Raw genomic sequence first — 16,140 nt, 5'->3', positions numbered from 1 at the left:
TCAAAGGGGGTTCTTTATTAATGAATGAATGCAATGAGTAGGCTAAATGCCTGAAAATATCACGATAAGGGAAAAACTTAAAAGGACGTTTAAGTCATAGAGATTAGGTCAATTTTAACACCGGTCTGCCAAATTTATTCATTTTGATTCAACGATGAGGCTGCATCTTGCAGGGGAAATGAGAAGACATCTATTTCATTATACACTTCACTCGTATTTTCAGTTGTAAATGAGCAGCAAAAAGTTTTATATAGTTATATTACTTTTACTATTACTTTTAATAGTAGAGAGTTGTGGAAACGGGTTGCCATCTCTCTAAAGGTTTAAAGTGTTTTTTTTGCTAGCTTCCAGCTTCCTTTCTCTGGACACTTTTGAGGTGTTTTTTTTAAGTCTGAAGTGCTTTTTTTGTCAGTAGATAGTATTTCGTTCGGGCACAGTTCACTTTAATGTTTTTTCCTATCTCTTCAATGAAAGCGAAATAGAGGCTATTTTAGTCTTTTGTTCCTTAAATAAGTAAGTGTAATAATATTGCTCAACGTCAAAAACTAACGTGTTATATGACTTTGTTACTCACTTAAGTAATAATATTATGTAATGCATTATATTATATAACGCGTTACCCCCAACACTGTCTGCTCGAACCCCTTTCACAGTCTGCTTTCTATTTAACAGTGTGGACTGGGTTGCTCTCAGTGAAATCAGACAACCTTCCTGAGTCTACACCTAACTCTTCCTGAGTGTACACCTAACCTTTCCTGAGTCTTCACCTAACCCTTCCTGAGTCTACACCTAATCCTTCCAGAGTCTACACCTAACCCTTACTGTGTCTACACCTAACCCTTCCTGAGTCTACACGGTCGGAAGGTAGTGAAGTTGAGTGAGACTCCTCATTAGAAACAAAGCATGAATAACATGGCTGAGATATAAGTTCTTATCGGTGTCGAGCTACGCACTGCACGTTACGGCATACCAGCAAATTAGATCCAATCAGGAGGTAGAAAGTGGTAGAGTGAATGTGTCATTTCAGATTGTTATTTGTAGTGGTGCCCGTTCTAGCTCACAGTAAAAGCGACCAGAGACCAAGTACACTTGGAGATATTGTAGAAACTGTTTTTGAACAGCTTTCCAAAAAATTTCATTTTGAAAAAACGGTGGACATCCACTGTAGGCCTACTTATACTAGATGGGGATTCATAATCCACTCAGACCCATCACCATGTGTGACTCCCCAGTCAACACTGAAGAGTCCTTCCACTTCCTGGGAACTATCCTCTCCCAGGACCTCAAGTGGGAACTGAACATCAGCTCCCTCACCAAGAAAGCACAACAAAGGATGTACAACCTGCCAAAGACAATGGTAGGGCACTTCTACACAGCCATCATTGAGTCCATCCTCACCTCCTCCATCACCATCTGGTACACTGCTGCCACTCCCAAGGACAAGTGCAGGCTGCAGCTTATCATCCGCGCTGCTGAGAAGATGATCGGCTGCAACCTGCCATCCCTCAAGGACCTTGCAGCGAGCAAGGAAGATTGTAGCAGACTCCTCCCACCATGGACACACTCAGTTCCAGCCACTCCCCTCCGGCAGGAGACTGCGGTCCATCAGGACCAAAACCTCACGCCATAACAGTTTCTTTCCATCCGCAGCCGGCCTCATTAACAAGGCCCAGAACTCAACATTTATAAAGTCCATCTGTCACTTTATTGTACATTGCACAATGCATCTATCATATTCCTACATATCTTATTTTATATTTTATTTTATATATATATATATTTTTTTTTTACATTGGTATTTTTTATAATTATTTAGAACTGTTGTAAATTTTCAACATTTTATATTTAGACTCTTACATGTTTATCGTATGCACCTTCCTGCCACAGTAAATTCCTTGTTTGTGTGAACTTGGCGAATAAAGCTGATTTTGATTCTTCTGATGAAACCAAGAAATATCAGGTGAGCCCTGTCTTAAAGGTCCCATGGCATGAACATTTCACTTTATTATAATTTTTTTACATTAATATGAGTTCCCCTAGCCTGCCTATGGTCCCCAGTGGCTAGAAATGGCGATAGGTGTAAATCAAGCCCTGGGTATCCTGCTCCGCCTTTGAGAAAATGAAAGCTCAAATGCGCCGTTTTGGAATTTTCCCCTTATGTCGTCATAACAGGAAAGGTTACCTCCCCTTTCTCTGCTTTGCCCACCCAGAGAATTTGGCCAGCCATTGAGAAAATGAGCTACGACCGTGTGAGCACGACATTGGTTTTTCCTCGAGAGACATCATGGCTTGCAAACGAACGAAGCATGGCAGTTAGCCCCGCCTCTCTCCTCCTCATAGCATTTAAAGCTACAGACACAGAAACGGCACGTCCTAAGGAAAGCTCATTGTGGGACTGCTCATAGTGGCTGTAATTCTGCACCAAGGCTGAATTTCGGAAAAGAGACTTCAGATACAGTATTAGGGGAATACTAAGGCCTATATAAAAGCATCCAAAAACAGCATGCCATGGGACCTTTAATAGTTAATATCGGGATTGCGAGAAAAAATCAACCCACATGGCTGATTTCAGTCTTTGAGTAAACATCCTATGGTCAACATGTGTTGGATGTTTTGAGTGTATTTAATTATCAACCTGAGATTAATTTTCGCAATACCCTCCAACCAAACATTGTGCTGAATCAAGATGTAGCCTAGGCTATTATCTAGGCCTCTCCAAATGCTAACCAAGTCTATCCTGGAAAGAGGGCAACATCCTATGTAGTGTGGTAGGCATGCGCTTGAAAAAGTAACAGTAAAAGTCTTACAGTAAAAGTAAGAATTCCCTTCAACCGTGAAACATATGCAATAGCCCGCAAAGGTTCGTGCTGGTCAAATGTACTGATATTGAATTTAAAATAAAACTTTTAATGGAAAATCATCGCAAGAGTCAGTGGTATGAGCAAGGGCGGAAAGGATGTCAAGAAAATTATTTTTGTAGACAGTGTGAAAATATAGGCCTAATGCATAACATTAAACAACTATAATCCTTGAGCCACGCCACTGGAATATCGGCTCACTGGCACCTACACTGTACCCTACATAAAATAAAAGCAGAGCTGCCAACTCTCACGGTTTCGCCGTGTGACACACGCATTTCAAACATTTCTCACGCTCTCACGCCACACATTGTATATCGCATGCTGAAAAAGCAACGCCAAACAAGTAGCCAAGCTAACGTTGTAAACAGTAACTGACGAGGCGCAGGTTAACGGAGTGAAACATCATTGACGCGCAAACAGCCGTGTAAACTCGCCTGGGGGGGGGGGGGGGGGGGTGAAGCTCGCGATAGCTCGGCCCCCCCGGGGGGGGGGGGGGGGGTTGCTACCAAATCTCACGCCAAGGTTTTTGGAAAAGTTGGCAGCCCTGTAAAAGTTTTTTATCCACATTGACTCTGTATTGCTTGTGTATCCCTAATTGAGCGGGACCACACTGCAGATTCCTTGAACTATAGATAGTACATAGTGCCCGTAATAAAATTGGTGGCACACACAGACAGATTACTGGAATTATGGATAGATAGTGCAGTGCCTGTGATGCAGCTGGTGATGACAGTTCTTCTCAGTGGTTTTGGTACCTATATTTCTCATGTAGCGCCTCTCTAGCCAGGTTAGGCTATCATGAGTGGTGGCTAACCTGAATTCTTAAAATAATCTAGAAGGGGCTTCTTATTTAACTCAAAATCAGTACACACAACTGTTTAAACGAAACGAATCATTTACTTAGAAAACCAATTCCGTCATTCAGTTATCAAGGTTCAAATACACATGACATATAATTTCACCCCCATGGGCCCAAACGAAAATAAAATAGCCGGCAACATGAAACAGTATGAATACAGTTACCCCAGTTCAACGGTGCATGCCTGAACGTCGCTTGGGTTCGTAGCAACTGAAAACAAAATGGCTATTTCACCATGAGGGCGTAAAGAAAAATGATATGCTACCGTTCAATGAGTGTGTGTAGCCACACACACAGTGGAGGGAGGAAGGGAGCAGGTGGAGACCAACCGACGAGCCGGATGAAGAGAAATCGAATGGTAGCATCACCCGATGCAGATGACAGATGACACGGTTCCACAGACTTCGCTACTGAAACGTTAGCTAGCCGCTAGCTTGGTAGCTTAGTCTAAGCCGGAAAACTAGCCACTTGTCCAGCAGCTGAACTCCACTTCTCCAACGGTTGAGTAATCCACTCAACTGTCCTAGTATTACGCCCAATCCAAAAGTAATAAGAGTCGAAATCATTTAACTAAACTGGTGAATATTTTAACTAAACTCTTCTTTCTCACTATACCGTTTTATACTATTTATAAACCTTAAGCATCTAGCCTACTTTTCCTGAGGGTTACACTCAGATCACAATTGAAATTCTCTGTCATCTCTGAAGTACTTGTTCAACCTCCATCTATTCTAGTCAAATTGCCAATGCTGTGGTAGCCTACATCAGGGTTTTTCCTGGGTCAAAATGGGTCTTTGGTGCTCCAAAAAAAAAAATATGTATATATATATTCTTTTTTTTCTTCTTTTTTCTAATCAATGTATTTATTTCCAGGTGTTTTGCATCCAAAGCAATAAAGTTAGGCTACTTAAAGACACCTTACACTCATAAAGTATGTTCTAAATGGCATAAATGCTGCCAATTAATAATTGACGTAACAACTTATTGTAAATGGTCAGTAGCCTAGCCTATCGATTAGGTAGGCCACTCTGAAGCATGTACACTGCTCATTTGATCTTGATAGGCTAAGCATTCTGTAGAAAATATTAACAATAAACCCACTTTTTATTAATTAAAACTACTTCAGCATAATAATGCACCTAAAATACAAACCTGAGCAAGGGCAGCAATCGCTATCGAATCATTTTTACATTTTTAGTCATTTAGCAGACGCTCTTATCCAGAGCGACTTACATTAAGTACAGGGACATTCCCCCCGAGGCAAGTAGGGTGAAGTGCCTTGCCCAAGGACACAACGTCATGTGGCACAGCCGGGAATCGACCCGGTAACCTTCAGATTACTAGCCCGACTCCCTAACCGCTCAGCCACCTGACTCCCTCTGCCGTGTGCAATTTAGCTAGCAGGGGACTTGATTTTAATTTGCACTATAGACTATAGACTTATACAATAACAGGCTTAAATGAACTGACTACATAGGTTATACGACTTACAGTTCTCAAGGACACACCCACGCAATCTCAACTGCGGTGTGAAGCGCGTGTCCGTGCAATTCTCCGACATGCACTCTAACGCCTGGGACACACTGCCTGCGATCGGCTGCGATCTGCTGCGACACGCCTGGAAGCGCCTCATTTTTTCTTTTGGCGCCCATGTTATCAAATGGGACCGACCACACTGGCTGCGAAGCGCTGCCATCGCCTGCGATCTGCAGCGATCGTTTCGGCAGCTGGTCGAATTTTTTCGCGAGACGCTTGCGAAATCGGCTGCAGGATGATGAAATACACCATATTAGTTGATATATTTGAATAAAAAAACATGTTATTAAGATTTTACTCCATTAATTGTAGACTACGGTGAACATTTGTAAAGTTGTAGACTTTATAATTACACAATGTTGGTAACGAACGTCCTTTACATGTGGTTACCCTGATGAAAACGAATGAAAATAAACGGATTGTTCCGTTGAGCTAGCATGCCCGTAGTTGTTTTGTTTGTTTGAGAGAAACGAGTTGTCACGCGTTGCGCACAACACACATGCGTGCAGACATAGCCTACCGAGAGAGAACCTCCAAGTCGATTTCTAAAATCAGCATCAAATGAATTCTCGAAGTTGAAAAGCACAGGGAGTTGTTGTATGACCCTCCAGCAACAAAGGACAACGTAGATAAGGATCAATGCTGGGATATAGCCAATGCCATGTTTATGTACCATGTCAGCGTAAAGGAAAGCTCAGAGTAGCAGAAAGGCTTGGTGACCGGCGCGGAGAAATGCGCGTCTGCTTTTGCTCAGTCGTAGCCGATCGTAGCCGATCGTGGCGCTGCGCGTCCAGGCGCTTCGCAGGCAGTGTGTCCCAGGCGTAACAATCACTGCTGATAGACGGCCTAAAATGTTGTACAGCCTGATTTCTGATAACCTGGCGGCAGAAATTTTGCCATAGAGGAAACACTGCACTATATATTATCATTCCAGCTTAAGAATACCAATGGAGGCTGCGTTTGAAATCATAAATCAAACTTTTGTCAGCATTTTGAGTGGAAATTTCATTTGCATTTGTACAGGTGTATTCGTGCACGTCGGGCTGGCCCTCGCAGCGGAACGACAGTTTAATGGCCACTCTGTCCATTCGCGCACCTCACAGTTGCGTATTGATCAGACAAGAAGACACGCTTATCAACTCGATTACTATTGATCAAAACAGAACGAGGGTTCGGCTGTAGCCTACTTGAAACATACTATTGAGAACATATTCGCTGACATGCATTGCACGTTTGATGAACACAGCTCTTTTTTTTTCTTCATCGCAGACTTTTTTTTGCCTTTGGCGCTCAGGATTTGTCATTGGCGCTCGGGAAAACGGCTTTGGCGCGCGCCAACATTTTCTCTATGCAGGAAAAACCCTGGCCTACATTCATGCAAATGATTATGTAGCCTTCATTTGTCTGCTGTTTCCTACGTTATAAATTGCTTATGTCATGTTGATCAAAATGTACTATATTGGTTTTCTGTTAAATTGTCTTACCACCACAAACATCTAGACAGTTAGTTCATAACAGAAGTCATTACATGCACAATGGTTGAGCCAGTTGTCATAATTGTAGGCCTAATTCACCATACAGCACTTGTACATTTGCAATGTGCAGGCAGTTTTGACATCAGTAAACACATTAATTGAAGTGACAAAATTCACTGATCTATATTGAAAGCATATCCATTTTATATTGTTGTTCTGTTAGCTAGCCAGCCCCTTAAAAAGCAGCTGAATATTGGTTGTAAAAGCGAATTTGCTTCTAAATAACTAAATAGAATTTCCTTATTTTCCTTACTACGCTTGTTTTCATTTAATTGCGAATGCCTTTTGTTAATCACATTAGTTCAATTGCGATACTGCAGTCCATTGGATTATAAAAAGGACACCTGCAATTCATGGGAAACTCACTGCAGACCAGAGGACCAATCAGAGTGAAGGGCCTGGGACGCAAAGAGAGCAAGCCAAACTGACGGCGAATTATGTTCTCATTATTTGATGTTGAAATGCTTATCCAAACAAGGTCAATCCCGGCACTGCACTCCATTAGATTATAAAGAGGACACATGCTGAATATTAACTTTGCAGAGTGTCCGGTTCTTAATCTGAATGTGGGAAACTAAACCCATTCTAATTTGTACACACACACACAGATTCCTGGCATTATTAGAGAGATGCTTTTCCTTCCTCGCTCATTTCCACAATCTCACTCACCATTTCTCTAAACCCTCAAATGAATGCTGAGTCACATCCCAAACACCCTCTCCCTTGACCAGCTCCACCACCATCTATGACCTACGATCTATTTCCGCAACACCTGTCACTCCTTTGTCGGCTTATCTAAAAGAGGAGCTTACATAATGTATTTAGTAACTTTGTTGCTATTATTAGCATCATTATTACCTTGTTAATGTGCCCTTGAAATATAAATTTATTATTTGGGACCAGCTTGTCTTGAGATAGCTAATTCAGTGTGTGTGACTAATATGAATCCTAATTTTACATTTGATACAGGCAGATGATTACTTCTAATCAGGCATAGCTCTATAAATACAACCAATTCACATTAAAAGTCAAAATGCTATCAGGTGTGATAAGCTCCATAATTCAACAAAAACCCAGGCCCACAGAACTCTCAGGATTGCATGACAATCAAGATTAAAAACACTGCTGATGATCATCTGTAATTCTACCAATTCAGTAAAAAACTTTAAACTATGTAATTAGTTATCTATTAATGATCGCAAACGGCTTAAAATAAACATTATTCTAAAGCACTACTATGGTCCCAATTGTCGCCTGCTTAACAACCGTCCTAATTCCAGTCCTCATAAACAAACACTGTTTGTTCAAGGGTTTGTTATGTGTTTCACGTCCTTATCTTTATTCAAATGAGAGGTCTCCTCAATGCTATGTGGCTGCATGTCAATTTTCCCTGACAGACAGCATAAATGGAAAAATACAACCCACACACAAAAAAGCTCATATTCATGAAGCCTTTCATAAAGATACAACCAGATGCTGTGGCCAATGCAAATGACTACATTTCCATAGCTGTTGTGTAGCTCGATCGGAGCAACTTTATTGTTTTGGGTTTCAAGCAGCGCAGATGTCCGCTTCTGACTCTGTACGATAATATGATGAGGGCCGATGCTGCCACACAGCACAGCAGGTAAGATTTCAAAACAAACAAACACACAAACGCACCGATAAACTCATACAAATAAGCTACTGTATACCCCTTTCCCTCATACACATACAAAAAGTATGGCATCAAGATGCATAGACACATAAAAACAACCACACACACAAAAACACAGAAAAACAAGACCAGCAGTTCTGTCAGTCACTCCTTTGATTTTCACGCCCACAAACACAAGAACAAAGAGCAGCGACTCCATTTAGGAAGCCAGACACACAACCCTAATCATTAGCCTCTGTATGGGAGATAATGTTTAATTCTCATGATTCAAAGGGACCCTGTGGCAGTGTCTGCAATCACAAAAATACAATGTACCCCACTCACTGACACACAAGCACATGCACACGAACGCACACACACAAGCAGGGTTGGAAGCAGGACTGACACAGAGGTGGAACAAAAACAGTATGAAGACGTTTCAAGACCACTGTCCATAGAAAACAGTATCAAGCTTCCAAAGCTGTTCTGAAAAGACAGAGGTTAAGTTAAAGTGCTAAGCGAGGGGAGGGAGAAGGAAAACACTGTCTGAGGCATTGTTGCATCTAGCCAGAAAACGTGTACCGAGGGGATGGAAATTAGATTAGCCATTCATCCACTTTGACTTATTACTGATTTTGCAATTCATTTGGCCCTGACATTTGATCATATTAATGTACAATGTTGAGGCGACTTATTGTCCAAGGTTCACAAAGAGTGTCATTACTTATCTGTGTAAAGAGGACGCACTGTACTGCACCCTGTGTCTGAATCAACTTGATGACAATCAGGAATGTTACCCTGTTTAAATGTTGCACACGTTGGCAGAAAAAGCCCCATGCCGAATATCATTTGGACATGTGGCTGTCCTGGTTGTACACAGCTGGTACACAGGTTGGTATTTCTGTGAAAAGCCTAATGCTGTTGTACAAATATAGTAATAAGATGGAAACGAGTTGCTATAGGTCTCAATGTATGAAGGCTCAATGTAGCACGTGCTCTGATGTACATCAGAACGGTGCGCCATTCTGTTTGGGTATTCAAGTGGAAAAAAATACAACAGTTGGCAGGCATGTGCAGCTAGGTTTTCCACTTAAATTTTGATGCCAAAGAAAGCTTGTATGCAGTGATTCAATATACTCTACCTCCTCCTCTGGCTCCTGCTCAACAAACTGCAGAGATACCATTGTCACCAAATGATGGCTTTGGCACAATGGCAAGGGGAGGCCGATCTGGAAAATTACAACTGAAACATAGTATCATGCTGCATTTTTCAACAGAATTGTGCAAAATAGAAAATCCCAGAGGATTTTCTATAGGAAAGCAAGATTCAGATTTTCAGAATGTTAAAATATGCATAGGGGAGTAGGCTACTGTTGCACAGGGCCATGCCTTCATGACAAGTGAGATAGAAAACCTTTTAATGAAAGTTATTCTTGATACTCATTATGTTTGGTTGTAACACTGCAACATATACTAGGCTATATAGGACTAAATGAATAATGGCAAATTATTGACAATATAGTGACACAATAGTGTATGAACCTCTTCATTACAGCTCTTAAAAACCAATTTAAGGTCATTATTAGGTCGAATAGCACATGCCAATCTTGCTATTTGGGTGGTAGGATTTTGTTTTTGTTCTGAGAAGGAAAGGGATTGACCGTTGGCCTACCATGCATAGTCCATCAAGTCATATGTGCGATGTGCCAAGCGACCTTTAGACTCTGTCTCCTTGACTCTGTCCCCCCGAACAAAATACATTTTTTAAACCTAATTAATCACACCCTTAAATCATAACAGCGGTTATTGCTGTCCAATTAAGAGCCATTGTTTCTAGCCTTGCCTTTGCTTTTTCGACTCTCTCTTTTTACATTAAGTTAATTTCCACGGGCCCTCTCATTAAATCAATAGTGGGCTGTTGAGCCATTAATCAGTTAGGCCACCGAGGGAGGAGGCCCCGAAACCAATCATTTGGCATTGAAGGAGCAAGCTACTCAGGTCCTGTAAATCCAGGTCCTGACAGGATTGCATTGCTGTGCTGGAGCCAGAATGGAGGTCCTCAAGACAAGTGGAGTGGAGGAGAATGTCTGTTTTTTAATTCAATATATGACCCTGCTATGGGAGATAAAGCTGCACAAAGGCTTACATGTACACAAACGAACACACACAAACAACATACCATAACCAGCACACACATAGACTTAATACACCCACGCTCTGCCTTTGTCTCACACACACATGCACACATGCAGACAAACATACACAAGCACACAAACTACACATGGAAGCTCAGAGGGAAGGAAAGGTAAACCATAACCAAACACAATCAATAAATTATATGTAGTTGGGTGTTCTTTCAGAATGTATCCAAAAGCTGCCTTGCGTTTCAACAACCTCAAAACATTGGGATTGAAGCATCAGGCTACATGAGACTTTTAACATAAGAGAATGAGATTCCACTCATAAAGGGCCCTTATAGGTCCTAGCTTGAACCCAGAGCATATTTCCTCTTAGACTCTTATGATAAAACACATAAGAGGACCTCTGTGGGAAGTATGAGTGGGATGAGTTGAACAAACACTGTGTGAAAGGCTAACCAAACTTAATTCAATTATTGCCACTTGACACAAAGATAAAAGACAATTTAAGAGTCGTCAGGCGGAGGAGACATTTTACTTTGATCCCTGAGTTAACGCTGTACAAGAAATCCACATAAAAAGCCATGAACCTGAGTGATGACTTATACTATATTATGGAGATGTCAGGTGACAATATAAGCTTTGCCTTCTTAACCTCTTGGTGGACAAAGGCCAAAGATAAAACAACATTTTCACTTTCTAACGCAATTCCTTTGCTTTAATGCCTTGTTAAAATACCACAATTACACCGAGTTGTTATAACCTGGATATGTTTTAACACTAGAGGTACGTAGCATAATTACATGAACAAATGAAGAAACCATAATAGTAACACACTTAGGTCGTCATTTTGACTCAATTGTATAAAATCACAGCTCTATGAAACCAGGCCAAATTGCTTGGCACACAGAGTCACAGCACCTAACATGTATAGAAAGCTCATAGAGGTCATAGAAAGTTCCGATGTGGAAAGAAAGATAGAAAGAAAGAAAAAATCTAAATATTAAAAGAAAGAAAGACAGCCAATTGAAAAAGAGAGTTGAATGGACAGAGAAAGAGGTAGTGAGGTCATTAACGGTAACTGGGGCTAGAGTCCATGCATCCATCAAGGAACAGATAATCTTATCTGGAAACAAGGTCATTCAGAGACCTGCCCGATTGGGGGAAAAAAGTACTTGGCTCAGCAGAAATACATTTGAAATGTCAAGTGAAACAACAGTCAGTTTTGAAATACAAGTAACAGATATTTGGCAAATCGCAATCCCAGAGACCCACCTCCTCTCTTTATCTCTCCCAATCTCTATCTCTTTATTTGTCCCTTGAACTGGCCCATAGAGAGAAAATGCAAAGCAAATGTGATAATATACTGTACAGCGGAGCACTTGCTGTACTGTGCATCCCTACCGATGATGACATCACAGGCATCCTGAGAAACACTCCAGCTTAGATCTGTTTGGCATGGTTCTTTATTCAACAAATTATCAAATATGCTGTCCTGCATTATAATACTCAGAAAATTGGGAAGCTAAATATGAATAGCATGAAAGCATGAGGGAACGATTAATTATGTAACCTAACCCTGACATGCAAAGATGTGCTTATGAGATATTAGAGACACACTGTGTTAAACGCTAGAAAGGTATACAAATGACTAGACTTTCAGGGGAAACTAGTTTAGAAGCACAGTTGTCCATTCAACAACTATTCTCCCCTGCTCTTTCATGTGCACTCAGTGGGTCACAGTGCTTGTGAGCAACTGGCGTCATCAAATAGTAAGTAGATGCTTAGAATGCCTACTGGAGACCACTAAGAGACCATCCCATTGAACACTGCGTCGGCCACACCATTAAGAACCTGTCATGACCAGCCTGCAACAACCTGTGCCAGCTCAGCCTTCCTTAATGCCTGGCTGAACGTGGTTACCTAGGTGGGACACAGTCATCACAAGATGAGTAGTTGAAGCAAAAGAGAGATTTCTTGCAAGAAATAATTGAGGAGCATAATATTCTATACAAATGTGCACTTGCAGAGGCACTGTTCACAATGTGTTCACCCAAGTAATCAGAAACAATAGTTAACACACACTAATATTTTTGCGAGGTAAAAAATAAAATAAAAGTGAAGCACACTGTTAGAGGAGGCTGTGTGTGCGCATCTGTGAATTTGTGACTGCCGTCCCATGTGACTGTCGTGTTTTCACATCTGTATGTTTGCTCGAAGACTGTCCTCGGGGGTTTTCTTCCGTGATTCACTCACTGCTCACGCATCATCGTCAATCACCCATTGTGACCTCAGCATTTTCAACATTTGAACGTATCTTGTTCTAAGCAGTATTGTCTGCTTGGAGAAACCTTCGTTCGCAGGGGAATATTATGAGCTAGCGCTGCGGTGGTCTCCATGGCAACGCACATCTCAATCCATCAAGTGCTCACAATGGCATATGCACGAATGTGCTGGAAAAGGTGGCAGCGTTCTACGGGGGTCTCCTGTTCATAGATTTCTCCACTTTTTATATTGTTAGACTGCTTGGCTTGACTGTAACATGCTGTGTCAACATGCAGAATCAAAATACCTTTTTAAATGGATAATGTGGGCTACGTGTGGAAACAGTTCTGCCTTTAGGGGATCAGTAGTAACTTTCCAGACTAAACATAACAAGAAAGGAAGCCTACAATAGGGAAGTCAGACCTATTAGTTACCAACCTTAATTACCTAATTAATTTAGTCTTACATTTCAATACTTAGTCTTACAATACTTAATTGAAGCATTTCCATAGCCGTACATATAAGTTTATCATGGCATGCAAATAAATAAAGACAAATTCACATTTAGTTAAAAATATATATAATAAGAGAATTCCTATAGAATATATGCTACCCCAAAATATCGACTTTCGGAGTGATAACAGCCTGGTTTCATTGAAAGGACTTAATTCATTGCCTATTCTAATTTCCTTTTTTTTCTGTATGGACTGTAAGGACAATTAAATGCAATCATTTAAATTCTAGTAAAAACAATTACATCAAGTTATGCTGTTCTGACAGTATTATGGAGTAGTTGTCAAACTCACGTAGCCTAATAGTATGACGTATAGCAGACGTATGATTGTGATCGATCATAAGCATTCAGTACTCACTTCTGAGCAGACCTTGCCAGATTGGCTGCAATTGATTGCTGTCCATGGTCCTGAAACCATTCTCTTAAGCAGAATGCTAGTCCAAACGACTGGAACATTGCATGGAAACCCCAGTCTAAACAAATGAAATCGTTGAGACTGGCCAGATGGCGGTTTCACGTTTAATTCCGGGTTGTATAATGACTAGGCCTAGTGCTAGTTTGTTAGATTCGTTGATTTACCTGATATGTAAACATACAGAACGCAATTCCTCGTGAGGGAGTCTAATCGATTAAACACAGAACTGATAAACTGAGTTACTTTTCTAAATGCCTACATTGTTAATACAGGGAAATGTAGGCATCGCATTCAGAGTCAGTATTGCTTTTAATCAAGCCTGTCAGGTTGGTAAATGTTGCAGACCAATGCTCCTTCACAGATTTGAGATAAACATTGCCTCCTGACATAGCCTAGGCTACTGACTTTTCTATGCAAGCAACAGGGTGGCTATAAAACTTGGCCCACTTACCCGGATTCTTCCCTGAAATGAGGTCCTGTCTTTCGTCTTTTCGCCCCCAAAACTGACAGTTGCTTAGTTTTCCCCCTTGGTCTCTAACTGCGCGTCACTGCCCTGCCATTGAACTGATTTCCCTTCCAGAGAAGGCTGCGCGCACACTCCACGGTGTGAGATCTCCACGTAGCCATGGAGATGCAGGGAGCTCTTACACAGAACAGAACAGTATCGTTTCATGAGCAAACATACGCGATCTCACCCAGCATAAGTTAATTTTAACTACACAAGCATGCTTGGCTATATATTATCATGGTGGTACAAGGTAAGTCAAGAAAACGAATCTTGACTGAGACAGAAAAGGCGTTTCACGCACCAATTAAAAATTACAGACTATTTAGGGTACTGTATGGCCTGCTTTTATGGAAACCACGAGAGGATTAGCTCTAGCTACAAAATGTCACGGAAATGTTTTTGCTGCTTATTTAACTAAATAACAAGTTAAGGGTAGAATGAATAAAAAGTTATCATGCTGTAAGACGTATAGGACATTGGAAAGACTGGACTGATGTAATTCCCAGGAAATATCTATGATCCAGGACAACGTTGTCTTATGAGTGACTATGTATACAGTATGTAGCCTAGCATACAACGTACGGACAGGACATGGAGGTGTTGAAAGATATGCTGCCTACATGGTCGTCGCTATTTGATGGGTTTTTTTCGAACTCAATGCTGATTGCACCCACTGTTGCATCTTGAAAAGAAAACGATTATAGATCCCGGTAACAGTTAATTTCCGGTGTAACTCGGTCCTTTCTCAGGAATGCTCTAAAATGAAACATTTGTAAGAGAAAGCGGGGCTATGTCTTATGTAACAGCCTTGCCCACTTCTTAACCTTTCCTTCTATAGCCAATCCATCACGACTAGGTCAACATCAACACATTCAACAGAGAAACATTTACAGTTTACGTACCTTCCTAACAGACGTCTCTCTTATTCATTCATCCTATTCTGAAACAATTACGGCGGATTTGCCACATGTTTTGTCGATTCACATAGCCTAGAGACAAAGATTTGGTAATTTCACCTTTCCCTCCTCTTGTTGAAAAATCAATCTCCTCTCATACTGTCATGTCTCTTCTCTCCGTCCAAGTGGGAGGGGAGGTAGGATGGGTAAGAGTGTGTGTTTGGGTGAGTGAGTGAGCGGGAGAGTATTTGTGTGGAAACGAGATGGAGAATTAGGAGGGGGGGGGGGGTCTTATTTAGCTTGGAATCGGGTTCTTGTAATTGTAGTAATGTGCATTTAATATTACGCTAGGCTACAACACAGGGTAGTATACTGGCTCACATGAAAACCGTGGTTGGTTACAAACCAAACTATTCCAGAAGCAAACACAAAACAAAGATCAGACGTCGTAGAATAATGAAACCTATTGAATAAGTCATCCAAATATCATAACTCCCACCGATCGTTACGCACGTTGGAATGAAGAGCACTGAAACACTGCCACATGTTGGAGATCGAAAAGACCGATAATTATTTTTCTCGTACACTCTCTCTACCAATAGCGCGAATATAATGAACAGAAACAAACCAGAAGGCCTATCTAATTACAAAAACGTAGGACTAGCATGGGGAAGTCAAACGTAGCGGGTTACTTACAAGTGATCCTATCGTGAAATTAGCATGCTGAAGTATTGAGTAGGGCCTATCGTCTGTCACCAAACAATAGGCTGCACTGTAAAATCAAAACATGTTGTTACTTTGAATGCATTATGTGCTTTAGTAAATGTTAATTATGAGAGTAGTTTGAAAATGAAATGTTTTCACATTTGTGTATCATGCAGATCATTTCTTTTTTAAGAGGAGCACTGCTGTACATTTGACAAAGGCCTATAGATTACAGGACGCCCCCACTCGATTAAGAAAAAATAAGGCCAAGG

The 16,140-nt window shown here is 41.1% G+C and overlaps 1 protein-coding gene across 3 annotated transcripts in view; it reads right to left on the bottom strand.

Annotated features, from left to right (window-relative positions):
* Window positions 1-15,359, bottom strand: part of kcnj6 (potassium inwardly rectifying channel subfamily J member 6) — a 51,140-nt gene extending 35,781 nt beyond the window's left edge. The window contains exon 1 of one of the 3 annotated variants that reach the window (XM_062485087.1): window positions 15,284-15,359. The gene's annotated coding sequence lies outside the window, so the exon portion shown is untranslated. Of the gene's footprint in view, window positions 1-14,210; window positions 14,340-15,169 lie in introns of those variants that run through there. The other 2 variants (XM_062485086.1, XM_062485088.1) reach the window with 2 other exon arrangements.
* Between the last annotated feature and the right edge of the window lie 781 nt (window positions 15,360-16,140).

Source organism: Osmerus eperlanus, chromosome 19 (assembly GCF_963692335.1).
Source record: "Osmerus eperlanus chromosome 19, fOsmEpe2.1, whole genome shotgun sequence".
Taxonomy (NCBI): domain Eukaryota; kingdom Metazoa; phylum Chordata; class Actinopteri; order Osmeriformes; family Osmeridae; genus Osmerus; species Osmerus eperlanus.
The sequence above is the reverse complement of the archived record's forward strand: the minus strand, read 5'-3'. Positions and strand labels throughout refer to the sequence as shown.